The sequence below is a fragment of the Hemitrygon akajei genome, chromosome 5 (assembly GCF_048418815.1).
Source record: "Hemitrygon akajei chromosome 5, sHemAka1.3, whole genome shotgun sequence".
Classification (NCBI taxonomy): Eukaryota; Metazoa; Chordata; class Chondrichthyes; order Myliobatiformes; family Dasyatidae; genus Hemitrygon; species Hemitrygon akajei.
This window is the reverse complement of record NC_133128.1, coordinates 24,755,449-24,776,230: the sequence shown is the minus strand read 5'-3', so window position 1 is coordinate 24,776,230 and position 20,782 is coordinate 24,755,449. Positions and strand designations below refer to the sequence as shown.

Sequence of the window (20,782 nt, the reverse complement as noted above, 5' to 3'; positions counted from 1 at the left end):
CTGCAGCTAGTAACAATTTCCCAGGAATATGTCATTTATTATTAATCGTTTTCTCCTGTCACCTCCCCACCTCCCTTTTGCTGATGGTTTTCACTCTGACAGGGTTATGGCCAGTCTTGCCTAAGCCATCTAAGCAACGCTGAGTGTGGTCCATGCAGATAGTTTTGCAATTTCTCATACAGATAGCAGGGAATTTTATATTCAGTGGCCACTGAGTGTACGCTCATGGCCTTCTGCTGCTGTCGCACATCCATTTCAAAGTTCGATGTGCCGTGCACTTTGAGATGCTCTTCTGCACACCACTGTTGTAATGGGTGGTTATTTGAGTTACTGTTGCCTTCCTCTCGGCTTGAACCAGTCTGGCCATTCTCCTCTGAGCTCTCTCATTAACAAGGCATTTGCCCACACAGAATAGCTGCTCATCGGATTTTGTTTTGTTTATCGCACCATTTTCTCTAAATTCTAGAGAGTGTTATGCATGAAAATCCCAGGAGATCAGCCGTTTCTGAGTCACTCAAGTCACCCCAGTCAAAGTCACTTAGATCACACTTCTCCCCCGTTCTGATGTTCGGTCTGAACAAACTGAACCTCATTTGAGTTAAAGGTCTGCATACTTTTATGCAATGAATTGCTGCCACATGATTGGCTGATAAGATATTTGCAATAATGAGCAAGTGGATAGGTGTACCTAATAAAGTGGCCACTGAGTGTAGTTGTGTGACATGACTGAAATAAGGGTTTAACCAGCAAAGTGGTTCAGTCAGCAAATGTGAAAAAGTATTTCTCTCCGCTTGTGTGATTTGCTTCTGAATGATTATTTCCTGTTGCTTTCTGCCAAGACTTTACTGCTGGTAAATTCAAGAATGGAATGGGATCATTAGAGTACGTCATTTTGACCTTGTCTGATTGTGTAAAGCAGGCGGTTCTGATTTGGTCATCTGTTTTGCATGTCTCCCAACTTCCATTTCTTTTGAAGATAATGATCCAAAGTTAAAACAATCCACCTCTTACCCTTGTGCTATGCCACAAATTTTCTTCTGCACTTGAATCCTGCCTGAAGCCAGATGGTTTTCACACTGTCCTGTTCCGAAGCAGACCTATCAGTTGTGTTGAATCCTGGCCAATGACTATCACCCCCATTTAGTCATAACACATTATAGCTGGCTTTCTCCCCACCCAAGGTACATTCATGTAGTCACACTTGCGTGATACAGCTGAAGTTGTTGGATAGCAGTTAATGGCAAATTTTTCTTTTCAGGTTCTTAGACCAATTACAGCTCCCTTATTACCACACAAACAATGAAGCCAATTAAGGCCATAAGACCATAAGATATAGGAGCAGAAATGTGCCATTTAGCCCATCAAGTCTGCTCCAGTATTTCATCATGGCTGATCCATTTCCCTCAGCCTCAATCTCCTGCCTTCTTTTTGTATCCCTTCATGCCCTGACTAATCAGGAATCTGTCAACGTCTGCCTTAAATATATCCAATGACTTAGCCCCCATAACCGCCTGTGGCAACAAATTCCACATATTCAGCACTCTCTGTATAAGGAAATTCCTCCTCATCTCCGTTCTAAATGGACGTACCTCTTTTCTGAGGCGGCGTCCCCTGGTCTTAGACTCCACCATGACAGGAGACATCCTCTCCTAATCGACTCTATCAAGGGCTTTCAACATTCAATAGGTTTCAATGAGATCCCCCTCATTCTTTTGAATTCCAGTGAGTGCAGGCCCACAGCTATCAAACGTTCCTCGTATGATAAGCCTTTCAATCCCAGAATCATTTTTGTGAACTCTGTCCAATGTCAACACATCCTTTTTCAAACAGGGGCTCAAAACTGCAGACAGTACTCCAATGAGGCCTCACCAGTGCCTTATAAAGCTTCAGCATTGCTTTCATATTCTAGACATTTCGAAACAAATGCTAACATTGCTTTTGCATTCCACACTACTGACTCAACCTGTAAATTAACATTTAGGGATTCCTGCACGAGGACTCTCCGATTTTTTAATTTGCTTTCCATTTAGAAAATAGTCTACTTTTTTTTTATCCCTTCTACCATTAACACAGCACGGGGAATAGTATGGTTGGACAAAAAGATCAGCATGAATATGATGGGCCCATTTCTATAACAGCAAGAGTCCTAATGGGTATCATGCTGTTCTGAATGGACTTGGCTATCCTTTAAGGACAGTCTCTGATGCATTAAATGTAGGAGAGGGGCAGAGATTGGAGCAACTAAATCTACCATTAACTAATGGGGCAAGGCTCTGTAAGAAAACCCTGGCTTGCCTATTGAAAGTAAATGATCTCATTTTGTGTAGCTCATAATGAATAAATGTGACATAAATTAGAAGGTTAATAAGTGCCAAGAAAGGATGCTTACCCTCTTTTAATTTGTACGGAAGCTGTGTGGAAAAGTTCATGGTGAAAATGAAATATCTGTGGTGATTGAGAGAGAATTCTACAAATTGTTACTGTATCTGACGATTAGACCAGGCAGTGTTCAGAGAGCATATCAAGCTATTGACCCTTAATTTCCTAACAGAGTTTTTTTGGCATGTGTGATTATTGGTTTAAACAGACAATTTTATTGGATTTTTGGCATAGTTTTCTTTTCACTTCTTGGGCAGAGGCAGTGTTGTATCACATCCCTAATTGACTGTGTTGTATTATAGGAGGCTTTTTTAAAAAGCAAACTTCTTCTAATAATTAGCAATCTACGAATAGGTCATCACCTTTATACTTGCTTCTGACATTCTAAACATTTGTATCTATTCCATGCTCTATTTTTCCAGTGTTGAATCCACTAACCTGCTGCTTAGTTTACTTTCAGGCAAGAACCAGTGGATTAAAATATTAATCCATCTGGCAATGCTTAAGTCACAAACTGAGCCCTGAGTAGAAAGCAAAAACATCTGCCCCCAGCTGGTAAGTGAAGCTTCACTTCCAGCTATTAAAGTCAAACGCTTCGTCTCATGGTCCCTACCCCGAACTGTTTGAGCAGCAGCTGTTCTTTCGTCTGCAGAAGCTTCCACTCATGTTTAGGAACAGGCTTTTTTTTAAACAAAGGTTGGACCGTTGAAGGTCTTAATAAACAATTAATCAAACTTACTTGTGCAATTAAAATATTTGCATGTTAATTGCTGTTTTATTTCCCTTCTATTTGTTGCGGAATGGTAATATACACTTAGGGGTCACTTTACTTAGTACCTCCTGTACCTAATAAAGTGGCCACTGAGTGTATGTTCGTGGTCTTCTGCTGCTGTAGCCCATCCACTTCAAGGTTCAACATGTTGTGCATTCACAGACGTTCTTCTGTGCACCACTGTTGTAACACGTGGTTATTTGAGTTTCTGTCACCTTCCTGTTAGCTTGAACCAGTCTGGCCATTCTCCTCTGACCTCTCTCATTAACAAGACAGAACTGCCTCTCACTGGATACTTTTTACACACAAAATGCTGGAGGAACTCAGCAGACCAAGCAGCCTCTATGGAAGAGTAAAGTTTTGGGCCGAGACACTTCTGATGAATTCCTCCAGCTGAGTTCTTCCAGTATTTTGTGTGTATTACTTTGATTTCCAGCATCTGTAGATTTTGTCTTGTATCAGATATTTTTGTTATCTATCAGATCATTCTCTGTGAACTCTAGACCACCATTGTAAAATCACAGGAGATCATCAGTTTCTGAAATATTCAAACCACCCCACTTGGCACCACAATCTTTCCACAGTCAGAGGTACTTAGATCACATTTCTTCCACATTCTGATGTTTGGAAAACTGACTACGTCTGCATGTTTTTATGCACTGAGTTGCTGCCACATGATTGGCTGATTGGATTTTCATGAACGTTCAGGTGTACCTTATAAAGAGGTCACAGATTATCTGAATGTCCTTTAGACAACTGCTTTGCCATAGTAACCAACATTGATAACATTTAAAAAAATTTATTATGTTTAAATTCATCTAAGATTCCCCCCCCCCCACCCCCCCCCCATTGCCTCCCTGATATTCTTTGGCCTTGTACCCTTAGACTTCCAGCCTCCTGCAGTCCCCATTTTTGATTGGGCTACCAGTGATACCATAACTCTTTGTAAAATAACTGAGTTTAAAGACTAGAAATAGTTTATTCAGGGTGAGAGGACCACATGGACAGAAGTGTGGAGTCTGTGTAGCAGGGTTCACTCTGATGTGACCATATTTACTGGGCGGCATGATAGCATAATTGTCAGCGCAATTGCTTTACAGCACCAGTGATCACTGATCGGGTTTTGATCCTTGCTGCTGTCTGTAAGGAATTTGTACATTCTCCGGTGTCTGTGCGGGTTTCCTCTGGGTGCTCTGGTTTCCACTCACGTTCCAAATGGTTAGGGTTAGTGAATTGTGGGCATGCTATGTTAGCACTGGTAGTTATGACAACATTTGAGGATTGCGCCCAGCATAATCCTTGGAATATGTCGGTCATTGATGCAAATGATGCATTTCTCTGTATATTTCAATGTACATATGACAAATAAAGCTAATGTTTAAAATTAATTTTTTTTTCTCTCTTTGCTCCATGTGTTGTTGGCTAAGCCAGTTGCAGATGAACTGGAGTGAACTGCTGAGTGAATGAGGTGGGGAATGTAAGTCAGTACTAGACCTGTTCAACAAAATTTGCTGTGCTATGGACTGTATGTGAGTGCTGGCCAACCAATATGGTCAACACTTTAGTTCAGAGTAATTAAGGACAGACAGTAAACGCTGATGTAACCTCCATCCCATGAATGAATATACATCATTGAATTGTATCCAGTTGGAGCTGAGGGGCAGACCCTGAGAGCCAGTGGTTTCCATCAGTCTTGAACCATGGGTGGGAGGGCATCAAACAATCCGAACCCTGGCACTCAGTGAGGAGAGGTTAGTCTGTGCATCAGATCCGGAACCTGCACCTGTGAGCTGTGAGACTTTCTCTTCCACTTTTCCGCTCTCGATATATCTGCCTCTCTTCCTTCTCATTCTCTCTCTCTCCACCACCTCACTCGCTGCCTTCTTTTTGCTCTTTGCCACCCCACACAATCTGCATGTACATCATTGGTTCTTGCCTGTACAATGGAAAATGTTTCTTGCACCTTATGCAACACACACAAAGTGCTGGAGGAACGCAGCAGGCCAGGCAGCATCCATGGAAAAGAGTAAACAGTTGACTTTTTGGGTTGAGACCCTTCATCTCTTACATCTTATAGCTTGCCTGGGATGGCTTGCATATGGTTTATTGAGATTGAGAAGGCCAAAGAAACCTGAAATTGCCTCATTGGTATTCATCCTTAACATCTGGTTAGTGGTTGGGGTTTGAGTATAACAGGAAGGAGCAGTTACGTATTGCTATATTTCAATATTAGAAACTTCTTGGGAACCATTTACTTGCAGATTCTTTCTTCCTTAGATCACGAGCAATAAACCATCAAATGCATGAGATTAGGTGAAATCAGCAGGACGACTGGGTACTTACCATTTATTACTAACAACATTAAGGATGTGCATTTTGTGTGTGATTTGTTGCTTTAATGTCTCTTGCCCAAAAGCAGTCAATTTTAAGTTCCTGATTCTTGCAGAGGACTTTCCTTTGATAAACTGCCACCTATTGTATTTCAAATGATGGATGAATTTCTCCATAGTTCAAATGGCTGGCTGTTTTTGTTTTCCTATTTTTTTTCTTTTAAAATATACACGGAGAATACATGTATGAAGTATTTCAGCAGCATGTCCAGATTACACAGATTCCCCATGCCTTTGTTCAGTGTGATATAATGTTTCATAACCACAGGGGTGGGATGTTCTAACATTCAATACATCAGGACTACTCATTCACAATGGTGCTAGAGTTGATTTATATTATTTTGTGAGATGTTTGCAGCACTTACTGGTGTTTTGAGGATTTCCTCTCTTTTGGAGTTCAGTAGTATGATAGAGTCAGGGAGGGGTTTTGGCGGAGTCTGAGAAAATGGTAGCAATGCTTCAGACTGAGGGGATTTGTTTCCAGAGGGGCAGGATACCCCGATAAAGGCTACATCTTGTGATTTTCAACCATTGTGAATTCAGAGCATGGAGTCTGACAGAACCCATAGAGTCATAGAAAAGTACAGCACACAAACAGGCTCTTCGGCCCATCTAGTCCATGCCGAACCATTTAAACTGCCTATTTGCATCAACCTGCAACCACTTGCAAAATAGGGGCAGTTTAAATTATCGCTTATGATATTAACCCAGTCCATATATGTTCTGTACAAGGAACACCAGCAAAGATAGTTGATGCAATGTAAGTTAATTCTCTATCCTAAGAGTGCAGAAAATACACAACTGCTTCTGATTTGTCCATAGTAGCCAATGAAGATAAATGCTAAGAATGAAACTATAGTCGTGCTCTTTCTTCAATTAAACATGCCTGATACTTAGCATAAGTTCTAGATTCCTGTTTAAATCTACATCCCTTCATTCCCCACCCCCCATCATTTAAAGCCCTATTCAAAATTCGAAGTACACTTATTATCAAATTATGTATACTATATACAACCTTGAGGTTCATCTCCTGACAGGCAGCCACAAAGCAAAGAAACCCAATAGAACCCATTTTAAAAAGTCCGTCAAACACCCAATGTGTAAAAAAAAACTGTCAACAATAAAAGTAAACAAATAACATTTGGAACTGAAGTTCATGAAAGTGAGTTCACAGTCACGAAGCCAGACTTCACTGCAGTCGGTCCTGAAGCACATTAGTTGCAGGCCACAGTCTCAGTGCAGAGCAGAGATGAGTAAATCTCACCGACCAGCGAGCTGAATACCAGTCTTTACCTTGCCTCCCTGACCCTGACCTTTTCAATCTGGCCTGAGCTTAAACTGGCCAAACCTTGGGTCATATCTTGATCTTGGATCCAGGCCCTACCGGCTTCAAATGCTCTCTGGTCCAGAACTTACTGGCTCAATTTGGCCTGGCACTTAGCTCAATCAAATTTCAGCTTGTCCCTCAGTCTTGAGCCTGCATTCTGCTGCTTTGACTCTGTCTCACCTTGGATTTACTGCTTTGAATCAACTCCAATCCCTCTCCAGCAACAGCCAAACATTGGCTAGTTTCCCACTCTCAGGCTCAGGCCCTGCCACCTCAATTTGGCCTGTACATGCCACACCACAACCATCCTACATCTTCAACTCTTCAGTTCACATTGCAAAAATGCCAGGTCATACAGGCGTGTCGAAAGCTCAACTCTAAAAGGAAAGTTACAGGCTATTGATTACAGTGATCGTTTGAGAAAAAGATGTCAGTAATAAAGCAGTTAGTAGTTGTGTTAGCTGCCGGAAAGTCGTCACTGTGATTCACCAGTGCCATATTAAACCAGAAACCAATTGGTCTCTGACTTGGAGATACTCATCAACTGAGCATCTCTCTATCATTTAGGTAGACAAGTCCAAAGGTTCACTCTTCCCAGAATGATGAAATTCCTGTTCCGAATGGCCAGTACCTTACTTCAAGTCTGTGACTCCTGTTTTAGGCAATCCTGCCCAAAGAAATATCCTCCTCTTACCCTGTCAAACAGTATGAGAATATTGTATCATTCATTGAGATCTCCTCCCATTCTTCTAAACATCATCTGCTTAGTTCCTCTGCACAAATTCACAGGCTAGCCTCATGAACTTTAGTTGCACTCTCTCTTTCGGAAGTATATCCTTTCCTTGGTAGAGAAACCAGATGCGTACACGCAATTCCAGGTGCACTCTCACCAGGATTCAATGGAATTGCAGTAAAATACATTTATTCTTGTTCTAAAATATTCTTGAAATGAAGATCAAGATATCATTTGCTTTCTTAATAGTTTGTTTTTATTGCATATTAACTATCAAAAAGTACACTTGCATTCTCCTCACACTGCCACCCAGTTTTGTATCAAGTCGGAAGTACGATAGTTGAACACATTGATTGTGAGCAAAATTGTCTGTAGAGACAAGAACCCTGTAGCATCCAACTCAACTCAGCCTTCAAACCTAGGATGACTTTGCTAAGTCTTAATCCATATCAATATATTAATCCCATCCTATGTTCTCTAATTTTGTTTAATAGCCACTTACATGGCACCATATTGAAAGCATGTCAGAAGTCTAAATACTTAACATCCTCTGATTTATCCTAGTCTGCTCTGTTAGTGACGTCCTCTAAAAAAAACTCAAGTTTGTCAAACTTGATTTCTCTTTTATAAGTTCATCTTGACGCAGCCCTATTGTATTATTATTCTCTTTATTATTGTATTATTATTGTATTATTATTATTATGCCACTTCTCTAATAATGTTCATTTCCCCTCTACTGACCATAAAGTAGTGGGGTCGCATTTGCTGCCTTCGAGTCTGAAGGAACCATTCTAAAATCTAAGGGATTTTGATAGATAACAAGATTTAGAGAGGGATTATCAAGGTTCGGAAACAGAAGTTTGTTTTGTGTTTCTGAAATTAATGTAATCCTTCTGATGTTGAATAAAATCTTACAATAACCACAAATTCTCTCAAGGGTTGCATTTGCATTAACTTAATTGTTTCACTTTGAAGAAAGCTGCTTACTTAAAAAAAAATCTGAAGTTATTCCAACCCAATGGTGCTGTAGAGACAAGTACAGACCCATTTTGCAGTTTTCTAGTTTGATTCTTATTTAATTGCTTATTCTTATTTCATATTTAAATTCTTATTTCAAATTGATTATGAATATGCAAGTTTTGCTGGTAAAAGCAGTTTTCATTACATATCTTTAAATGCCCTTCAGAAGTTAGTAGAAAGCCACCTTCCTGATGCACTAATCATTCTGTTGATGACACTCTGCACAGGAATCTCCAAAATTATGAACTTAGCTAGCTAAATCAGCGATGATGATATTGAGTCACTTATGAGCATTGAAGATTCCACCGTGGGAACATTTAAATCCTTGCCACTTCTTTCAGTTGGTGTTTAGAATCAGTATCAGGTTTATTATCACTGAGATATGTCATGATTCTTTATGTTTTGTGGCAGCAGTACAGTACAATACATAACCTCTATTATAAATAATAAGAAGAATATATTTTAAAATGGTGCAAATGAAGAGCAGCTAATGAGGTAGTGTTGATGGGTTGGTTCATGGGTCATTCAGAAATCTGATGGCAGAGGAGTAAAAGCTGCTTCTAAAATGCTGAGTGTGCACGTTCAGGCCTCCTGTGCCTCCTTCAGCCGGTAGTAATGAGAAGAGAACACGTCTGGGACAGTGAGGGTCCTTCAGGATGGGTGCTGCCTTCTTGAGGCATTACCTTTTGAAGATGTCATTGAAGGGGGGAAGCTAGTGCCCGTGATGGAGCTGGTTTGGTTAACAACAGCGTAATTCTATCCAATCCTATACATTGGCATCGCCGTGTCAACTGATGATGCAAGCAGTCCAAATGCTTACCACCATACATCTGTAGAAACCTGCTAGTGCTCAGTGTTGAAGTTTATTAATTTATCAGCTGAAGGGGATGGTAAAATCTGTGGGATAATTCCCCAAAATTAGGTACTAGCTCCTGGACATGTGCGAGGAAGAGCATGGGATCTGGGAGCGGCTTCGCTGTGAATGAGTTTGGTGATGGGTGGTCTGTCTGGTTTTGTTCTTACTGTGCTTCAAGTAGTGGTTTTGATAGAACTGCACCATTTCAGAAGGCAATTAAGGTGCAACCGCACTGTTACAGGTCTGGAGTCACATATATAGGATTTCCTTCCCCTCAGGTCGTTACTGAACCAGATCGGTTTTTAACAACGATCCAGTAATTTCATGGTCACCACTACTAAGAGTGGCCTTGTTTTAAACTCCAGATTATTTAATTTATCTTCAGTTGTTGTGACGATATTTCAACTCCCACCACTGGATATTTAATCGAGTTTTCTAGATTTCCGGAACTCAAACACTTGCTGCATTTTGCAACTTGCAGGCTTTTGTTCTCATTATTGTCTTTGGTCTGTCTCCTACATATCTCCATGTTGACTTCACTGTTTTTCTTTAATTTTCATATGTGAGACAGATGTAAAGATTTGCAGATCTCTTGTTTCCAGAATGTAAAATATCATTGTTCCAAAAATAAAAGCAGACTGTTCTCTGGCTTACAGTCTAAATGGAGAGCACTTTTACATTATGGATTCCAGCTAATTCTTGAGTAAAGCCTTATAAGTTATGTGTATAAGTGTGGGAAAGGATACTTGGGCACTATTACAAACGGCTCACAACCACTGCTGAGTTGGCAAACTAAAGAAGATGAGTTTCAACTGACCTTTTCACTTTACCATAACTTAATGGATTAATTAAATCAACAGTCAGCATTCCGTCTCGTCAGTAGGTACTTCCTCAGTGGTGAGACTGTGGAGAGCCACATAGCTAACTGAATGGCTCACCTGCAGGATGGAAGGTGGTAACAACAACAAGCGTGGTGTTTTGTCTGCGTCCCGGCTGCAGCTGCCCTGAGCGTCAGCAGCAAGGAAGTAACAGCAAGCACAGCTGCTGGAATGCAAATAGTGGCAGAAATAATTGACAAAGTGATCAGTAACTCAGCTGGAACCACCCACTCTAACCTGCACTTCACCTTTGCAAGCCAGTTGTTTCACATTAATACCACAGCCCAGAATTCACTCCTCTGAGCTCAATATTTGCCTGAGTTTTATGAATTGAAAGCAATAGTGACTTTTTGCATAGATGGAAATACATATTAAGTTACGATAATGTTAGCAAGGCTACATAAAGCAGAAACATGTAATTTTGTCCAGCCAGTTTGTACCAATGTATATACTCAAGGCTCTTCTTCCCCTTTTATCTTGCCTAATGATAGTGTGGTAGTTAGCACAACACTTTGCAGTACAGGCAGCCAGGGTTCAATTCCTGCCACTTTCTGTAAGGAGTTTGTATGTTCTCCTTGCATGGGTTTACTCCGGGTGCTCTGGTTTCCTCCCACAGTCCAAAGACGTACCAGGTGGTAGATTTATTGATCGTTGTAAATTGTCCTGTGATTAGACTCAGATTAAATTGGGGGATTGCTGGGCAGCGTGGTTTGAAGGGCCTATTCCACTCTGTATCTCAATAAAATAAAATAATAAAATGAATGTAACAGTCTTTTCCCCTATCCCTCATGTGCTAGCCTGACATTCTCTTAAATACAATTCATTTCAGTTGTTCCCTGTGATAGGGAGCTCCACATACCCACCAATCTTTGCATAAATGAACTCCCTATCAAATTTACATGCCTCTATCGTATGCTTCTAAATGTTTCTCCCACAAATTGAAATATTCCATCTATACTCAATCAATTGAAACACTTTACTATGTCTCAATGGAAATTTTAAAGGAAAGAAGAGCCATGTGGTTATATTTTTGGATATGTGTTCCCTCGTGTTTCTGGTAACATCCTTGTAAATTTTCTTTAGATGACATCCCCATCTCTATACTGTTTTCATAATATAGTGAGCAGAATTCTACCCCATACTCAGAATGATCTAATCAAGATTAAAATGGCTTTGTATCACTCACCTACTTTTAATTTCCTTTCACTGTGAATAGCTTCTCTTTGCTCAGACTCTCTGCTTTTTTCTTAAAGCCAAATAGATCTTAAAGCCATAAGATCATAAGATATAGAAGCAGAATAAAGCTATTCAACCCATCAGGTCCACTCTGCCATTCAATCATGGTTGATCTATTTTCCCTCTTAGCCCTTCTCCACTAAACATTTGATGTCCTTACTAATTAAGTATCTTTCAAGAATCCATTCTAAAAATACCCATCCTGTAGATATCCGATCACTAACAAGGGAAAGTCTGCAGATGCTGGAAATCCAAGCTACACATACAAAATTCTGGGAACTCAGCAGGGCAGGCATCATCTCTGGAAAAGAGTACAGTCAATGTTTCAGACTGCGACCCTTCAGCAGTCCTGCTAAATGGTCTCGGCCTGAAATGTTGACAATACTCTTTTCCATAGGTGCTCCCTGGCCTGCTGAGTTCCCAGCATTTGGTATGTGCATCCTGTATATATGCAGTGTTACTGTTACCAATTCTCTCCAATACCTCTTCAAGAGATTCTATTATTTTGGTCAAGGATGATTTTCTTTTGTGATATCGTGCCTGATTATGCATGATTAAAATGTCCCCTTTCAAGTTCTTCTATTCTTTCCTTTATATTGCCCATCATCACTAAATTGACTATAATCCCCTAAGCATGTTCTACATTAGCATAAGTATTCCACATTCCAATACCATATCCCTTCATTCCCACCACTATTTAAAGCTCAGTTGGTCTCTGATCTGAAGATACCCAATAAATGAACCTCTTTCTATATCTCTTGGATAGACTTTTCCTAAGATTCACTATTCACAAGATGAGGGAACTCCTATTCTGAACGGCTAGTCACTTGTTTCAAGGCTGTGACACCTGATTCTGGGCACTCCTGCCCAAAGAAATATCTTGTACTCACCCTGTCAAACCCACAAAAATATTGTATTTTTCAATGAGATCATTTCCAGTTTGTTCATCCATGTACCTATTTGGGGGTCTCTTAAATGTCCCTAATATATCTGTCCCTTTCCACATACCCGCCTCTCTGTATATTAAAAAAAAATACCTTTGACTCCCCCCTCCCAACCCCATGCCTTCTTTGAAACACCTTAAAGTTGTTCTCAGGGTATTATTTTCTGGCTGGCCATTCTACCTATATCTTTTATCATCTTGTACATCTCTATCAAGTCACCTCTCTACTTCCTTCTCTCCAAGTGCTAGCTCACTCAACCTGTCCTATCTATTTATTACTTGGAGGAAGAGATCATGTATGATGCTTATGCTCCAAAAGCTAGATCTGAATTCAGATTTTGAGGAAAACACATAAAGGTTTTGATCGGAAATAAATGATGTGAGCTGGTGAGGATATGGCAGGTGAGGTATGACATGTAAAATAGAAAAGCAAAATGCTTAAATGGTGAGACTGCAATGCATTGGAGATCAGTGACACTTGAACGTCCTTGTACACAAATGACTAAAATTAACATGCAGCTGTGACAAGTAGTGATTGATATTCTCACCTTTATTGCAAGAGGATTGGAGTTCAAGACTAATAATTGTTTACTGCCCTGCTGAGGCAGCACCAGCAATATTATGCATACCTTTGGTTTCCTAATTTAAAAAAAGAAAGATTACACTTGAGAGAGATAGAGTGCAACTGCAGTTCATAAAGTTCGGCAGGGAATAGAAGTACCTGCATGATAGATTAATTAGTGCTTGAGTTCTTGTGTAGTGACTGTAAGCTTTCAGTGGCTGGCCCATGACTGAAGCACTTAATGGTGAACTAATTATGATGTTACCTATTTGCTGATTAATGTCTAAGCACTTGATTGCTGTTTGAGCACCTTATGCACACAAGTGAATGGGTTCAAGCTTGAGAAAGACTACCTGTGTTTGATCATATTTAGAGCGACAATCGAAATAAAAAGGCTGCAGCATTATCCCTGTGGTATGCTACATTGAGCCCCGATGGTCATCTCAAGGGATTTGTGGGAAAGGAAAAAGGTAATTGGGCTGACAGTGATAAATCTCAAAGTGTAGCAAAGGCAAGGTTGTGGAATAAAAACTTGCACCGTGAACTTACACAATTTCAACAAACTTCTGCTATACCATGCTGTTTTGTTGAGGGGTTTAAGATCCTCAGCAAGTCTGAGCAGGAGAAAACCAACATGAATGAACCAGAGCAACACACACAAATGCTGGGCGATCTTAGCAGGCCAGGCAGCATCTATGGAAAAGAGTTCAGTCAACGTTTTGGGCCCAGCCCCTTCAGCAAGAGTGAATGAACTAGAGATGGTGCTGAAAGGCTGTTTTCTGCTTTCAACATCCTTGGCCATTAGTTGGTTGACAATGAGTCCAGTTCTTCCATAAAAATTAAAATAGCTAATAAGGTAAACGGCTCACAGGTCCACCACTGGATTCCTTGCCAAGGTAATGTTAAATAAAGATCTCAGGAATGAACTAAATTTGATTTTTTTAATGCAAAACTGTACTTGTTTTCTCATCCTTCCATGTTCTGCATTTAGAAATCAGAAAATCTATTTAGCACGTGCTGCTTTACATGCTCTTGCTCGAGGAGGAGGTAACCGGGACGTTACTATGATGACAAAGACCAAAACTAGCTCACACAGCAGTGAGTGTCATTGTGATCACTTAGCAGCTTTTCTACTCTTTGCCTTTAACGAAACAAGAAATATCGTCTCCCTCTGTTTTATGCTGAATTCTTTGGTATTGTGCATGCTGAGGGGTGCCAACAGAAGAACAGATTCCCAACACATGGAACCATAGTCATCGAGCATGGAAGCAGACTCTTTAACCCTGATGGTCTATGGTGACCAAGACTTCAATCAAAGCTAGTCTGATTTGAATCAAGTTGTGAATCTTAGCTGCTTAGCTTTTGGCAGGCTATTTATTTTGTGCAAGAAAGATCTTCTAATAAAATAAGCATATTAATTCTCCATTTAAGTTGACTGCCAATGATTAGAGGGGCACAGAATTAATTGTGGCCTAGAGCCAAGCACACAACAGCCTGAGTTGCTCATTCCCATTGGCCTCAGTACATATGTCGGCCTTCGATTCAGATACTGAATTTAAGGATTCTTATGCCAACACATCAAGAAGCCTTTGATTGAGAAACAATAAAACTGAAAAATAATAGGTATAAATGTTGGTAAGGGAACAAAAAGCAGAGCTTGCTGCAAGGAATATAGTGGGCTTGTGACTTCCCAATATTTTGAGCAAAGAAATAAAATTAATGCAATAAAATTGCAGCAGAAACACTACTAAAACAAACTACACACACAAAATGCTGGTGGAACACAGCAGGCCAGGCAGCATCTATGAGGAGAAGCACTGTCGATGTTTCGGGCTGAGAAACGTCAAAAGTGCTTCTCCTCATAGATGCTGCTTGGCCTGCTGTGTTCCACCAGCATTTTGTGTGTGTTGTTTGAATTTCCAGCATCTGCAGATTTCCTCGTGTTTGCTATTAAAACAAACTATCTTGGTTTAAAATTAAAGAGCAGTAAAAGAATTGATAATATCTCAATATCAATTCTCAGTATGTGCATAGGGGTGGAAAATGAAGCGATAACGCAAGAATGTGTCTGATGCCTTTGCTGCAACATACTCGTGTGTAGATAGATTTTCTGCATTTGTTATATCGAAATCCAAATGCTGAAGCAGGCTGGATGTGAAACTAAGTCTAAAACTTTCTTCATTCCAATCAGATATTCTGGCTTTGAAGTTATTGAAACAACACGAGCCATCTCAGGAGGTGAATTGCTCAATATACAATTTATTTGGTTTATATCTGCAAGTAATTTTCCTTAGTGTGGGCCAAGTTATGTTCGTTGCACATGATGCTGTCACATAATCAGTAAGATCAGAAGGACGTTCACTGATTGCACAATGTTCAGCAGCATTCGTGACTCCTCAGATAATGAAGCAGTCTTCAACCAAATGCAGCAAGACCTGGACAGTATCCAGGCCAAGTAATGTTTGCATTACACAATGTGGATATCCAATAAGAGAAAATCCAGCTATCACCACTGTTGTTCAGTGGTATTACCTTTACTGAAAGCCCCCACTATCAATATCCAGGGACCAGAAACTGAACTGAGAAGCCATATAGACAATATGACAACTAGAGCAGGTCAGAGGCTTGGAATCCTGCAGTGAGTAACTCAGCTCCTAACTCCCCAAAAACTGTCCACCATCTTCATAGCTCAAGTCAGGGGTGTGGTGGAATACTCTCCTCATTCCTGGTTGATGAAATACTCTTCCCTTAATTGTTTGAGTGCAGCTTCAACAACAGCCAAGAAGCTCAACAGCATAGCAGGTGGCAGCTTGCTTGATTCAATTCAATTCAATATAGTTGTCATTCAACCATACACGCAAACAGCCAAATGAGACAGCGTTACTATGGGCTCAAGGTACAAAACATAGTACCAACAATCAGACACAGTACAGCACACAACCACAGAATAAAAGAGTCCCTGCGCTCAACTTGCCCCCCCCCCCACTGCAGCTCGAGGCCCAGTCTTCGCGCATGCAAGTCAACAAACCCATATAGAATATCAGTATAATGTGCCACAGAGTATGTATGTATATATTCCAGAGCCCTCAGTCCATTTGAAATCTTCAGTCGACCACAACTGCGCTCACTGCCTCGGTGGATAGGCAAACCCATTCATTCCCTCCACCACTGATGCACCAAGGCTGCAACTTGTACATTATGTCTGCAGGACATAATGTAGCAACTCACCAAGACTCCTCAGATCGCACCTTCCAAACCCACAATGTCTACTAAATAGAAGCACGAAGGCAGCAACAACATGGGAACACCACCATCCTGACTCGCTTGGTTAATGTCACTGAACTCTCTCCCTATCAGCATGGTAGGTATACCCGCATCTCAGGGGCCACAGTGGTTCATGAACACAGCTCATTACCACCTTCTCAAGGGCAGTTAGGGGTGGACAATTAAATATTGGTTTAGCCTGCAAGGTCCAGATTCCCTGAATGAATATATACTGTAAATGAATGCTTACTATTTTAATTTTATACTTCTGTCTATTAGTTCACCAACAACAGAAATCAAAAATTGATCATTGCACATAAAATTAATAAGCTAATTAATGTTAATTCAACAAATCTATTACAATATATAGAACATAAAAATTAAGGAGTGGAGGTAAATAGGAAAGATATTTATTGAGAACATTATTTGACCCATTGAAATATTACTTAATTAATTGCTTATTACTTAAGTTACTAAAACCTTCCTGTCAGCTTGAACCAGGCTGGTCATTCTCCTCTGACCTCCCTCATTAACAAAGTGTTTTTGCCCACAAAACTGCTGCTCACTGGATTTTCTTTTTGCTTTTGTGCACCATGTTCTGTAAACTCTAGGGACTGTTGTGCATGATAATCCCGGGAGATCAGCGCTTTCTGAAATACTCAGATCACCCTGTCTGGCACCAACAAAGTCAAAGTCAGATCTCATTTCTTCCTCATTCTGATGTTTGGTCTGAACAACAAATGAACCTCTTGACCATGTCAGCATGCTTTTATGCATTGAGTTGCTGCCACATGATTGGCTGACTGGATATTTGCATTAACGAGTAGGTGAACCGGTGTGCCTAAAAAAGTGGCTGCTGAATGTACATGATGTGAAATTTGATTTTCAACAGCAGTACAGTGCAAGGACATAAAATTATTATAAATTATAGAAGAAATAAATAGTGCAAAAAATAATGGGGTAGTGTTCATGGGCCACTCCAGAAATCTGATGGTGGAGGGGAAGATGCTGTTCCTAAACTTTCAAGTATGTCTCAGATTCATCTCTCTCCACTCTGGTGGTAGTATCAGGAAGAGGGCATGTCCCAGATGTTGAGAGTTCTTAATATTGGATGCTGCTTTCCTGAGGCACTGCCTCTTGAAGCTGTCCTTTATAGTAGGAAGGATTGTGCCCGTGTTGGAGCAGGCTGACTCCACAATCCTCTGCAGCCTCTTTCAATCTTCTGTATTGGCCCCTTCATTAGAAACTATAATGCAACCAATAATAATGCTCCCCACTGAATATCTACAGAAGTTTTCAAGAGCCATTGGTGATGTATGAGCTGGCGTGCCTTCACTGTGATTGCATCAATATGTTAGACCAGGACAAAACCTCAGAAATATTGGTACCCAGGAACTCGAAGCTGCTACCATTTCTACGGCTTACTCTCATTCAGGACTGGTGCGTGTTCCCCTGACTTCCCTTTCGTGAAGTCCACAATCAGTTCCTTGGTCTTTCTGGGAGTGTGTGAGGTTGTTGTTGCAATACCATTCAGCCAGCCAATCTATCTCACTCCAACATGCCTGCTCGTTGCTATGTGGGATTTTACCAACAATAGTGGTATCATCGGCAGATTTATAAATTGCATTTGAGCTGTCGTGAGAGTAGAGAGAATAGAGCAGTAGGCTGAGCATGCGTCCTTGAGGTGCACCAGTGTTGATTGTCAGTGTGGAAATATAATTACTGATCGATACTGACTGAGGTGTCCCAGCGAGGAAGCCAAGGATGCAGTTGCTGAGGAAGGCACAGAGGCACAGGTTTAGAAGCTTGGTGATTAATACTGAGGTGTTGAGTATACAGCTGTAATCCTTACAAGTAGCCTGATATATATTTTGCTGTTGTCTACGTGCTCCAAAGCAGAGTGGAGAGCCAGTGGGATTGCATACACTATAGACCTATTGTGGCAGTGGGTCCAGGTCCTTTCTCAAGCTGGGGTTAATTCTACCTTGAATCAACCTTTCAAAGCAATTCATTACAATAGACGAGATATTAAGACAGCTCACCCTAGTCTTCTTGGGCACTGGTATGAATGCTCCCCTATTGAAGCAGGTGGAACCTCAGGCCACAGCAGTGAGTAGTAACAGCATTCACTAAAATTGGAATGATACTAAGAAAGTTAGCATGGCCCCTACATAAGACTAGTACATACATTCACAAACACATTGCAAAATTGACAAATTTCCCTTAACAAAAGCCATTCCTATTTCTGGCCACCCTGAATCATGTTCCCACATTCTGGTGAGCAGAGTATCAGGCAAGTTGTCAGTGAACACAACCTGAGGCAAGTTCAAGCTGGTCATAGATAATAATCAAACTATAGATTAAGAGTGGATCTGAGCAGAAGGCGAGAAAGAGGCTTTTGGTCATTGCCAGCAAGGACGTGGTCAACCAAGGGGGCAAATTTCTGTGCTGCTTGACTCCATGACTCTAGAGCGAAAAAGACCTTATAGTGGCTCATGAAAATGTTTACAGTTTACAGGTGACTCCTGGATTTCATTCCAAGAACAAGAGCCATAAGATGATTTTTCATAACAAGAAACTGCTTCATTTGCTCATGTGTCAAACTGAAAAACATTCTGTTGTTTTTTCCACATAAATCCTATGAACGTGAATTTTATTCTAAATCTCAAATTCTGATGTCATGATTTATGAATTCCTTAAGCATTAAAGCGAGGGTTGCCTTTATGAAAATAACAGATTATAGGACAGGCAAGATACATTATAATAGCTTCTCCAATCTCAAATTCCTGTGTGTTTAAAAAAATGCAAAACATGAAAGTTGCTGGGATTATGACTGTCTAGTTGAGCAAAACTTGATAAATGGATGACGGCCAAGCTTATATGGATATGAGAATGGCTGCGGTGGAATAATATTCATTCAATATAACTTAATTATATGTCGATTCCACATAGTTCCCATAATCTGCAATGCCTGTTTCTGCTTCCTACCCAAGATCCACATAGGCTAATTGCTTCTGCCTGCTCCTGCCCCACTAAGCTTGAATCTGCATACCTCAACACCAATTTGTCACTCTTAGTTCAGTCCCTTCTCTGACCTCTTACCTCTTCAGCTCACCTGCCCCTGGCACCCCTCCTCCTTCTCTTTCTCCCATGATTTACTCTTCACTCCTATCAGATTCCTTCTTCTCTAGCCCTTTGCTTTTTTCCACTTATCACATCCCAGCTTCGTGCTTCATCCCAACTCCCCCACCCACCCGGCTTCAGCTAGCACCTTCTAGCTTGCCCTCCTTCCCCCCGCACCCCCCCCCCCACCTTCTTAATCTGGCATCTTCCTTCTTCCTTTTCGATCCTGATCAAGGGTCTCCATCTGAAGCATCAACAGTTTATTCATTTCCACAGATGTTGCCTGATCTTCTAGCTCCTCCAGCATTTTCTGTGTGTTGCTCTAATTTCCAGCATCTGCAGGATCTCTTGTGTTAATTAGTCCCTTCTTACCTATGTTCATAACTCTTCAAAGCTTTCTATCAGTTTAATCACAGACAGTTCGCAGGTCCAGACCACCTTATTTTCACTGTGGATATCCACCCCCATTGGATAGGCCTTAAAGCTCTCTAATTCTTTCTTGACAACAGACTAACCAATTCCCTTCCACTGTCTGGTTGAACCGGTTCTCGCTCTCAACAATTTCTCTTTTGGCTCCTCCAATTTTATCCAAACCAAAGGTGTGGCCATTGGCACTCACATGGGCCTCATCTATGTCTGCCTATTTGTTGGCTTTTTAGAACAGTCCAAGTTCTAAGCCTTACAGCTCCTCAGCTTTTTCTCTGCTACATTGACAACTGCATTGGCGCGACTTCCTGTTCCCATACTCAGCCCATCAATTTCATCAACTTTGCCTCTGAATTCTATCCTGCCTTAAAAATAGATGAACCCTCACATTTTTATTCTGAATTCTGCCCCTTTCCTTTCTAGTTCTCAGCCTAAAGTGTCAATTGTTTATTCTACTCCATACATGTTGCCTAACTTGCTGTGTTCCGCTAGCATTTTGTGTGTGTTGTTTGAGATCACTAGCATCTGCAGAATCTCTTAAGCACAAGAAAGTCTGCAGATGCTGGAAATCCAAAGCAACTCACACAAACGCTGGAGGAACTCAGCAGGTCTGGTAGTATCTATGGAAATGAATAAACAGCCGATGCTTTGGGCCGAGACCGTTCTTCAGGACTGAGAAGGAAGGAGGAAAATGCCAGAATAAAAAGGTGGGGGGGGGAAGGAGGAAGAATCCCTTGTGTTATATAAACCACATTTACCTGAATTTATCGCCAGAGAACAGTTCCCTCAATAAAAGGTACAGCCATGATTGAGGTTCTAATTTGGAAAATGTCAGCATTTTCCATCTTGCTTATAAGAATAAATATAACAATA

At 40.8% G+C, this 20,782-nt stretch overlaps 1 protein-coding gene and 1 non-coding gene across 3 annotated transcripts in view; both read left to right on the top strand.

Moving 5' to 3' along the window:
• Positions 1-20,782, top strand: part of LOC140727559 (runt-related transcription factor 1-like) — a 219,819-nt gene that overhangs the window by 64,112 nt on the left and 134,925 nt on the right. The gene's annotated exons all lie outside the window — the stretch shown is intronic.
• LOC140728648 (U6 spliceosomal RNA) lies at positions 18,467-18,573 on the top strand. The gene has a single exon (XR_012099135.1). It is a non-coding gene; the product is annotated as a U6 spliceosomal RNA (small nuclear RNA).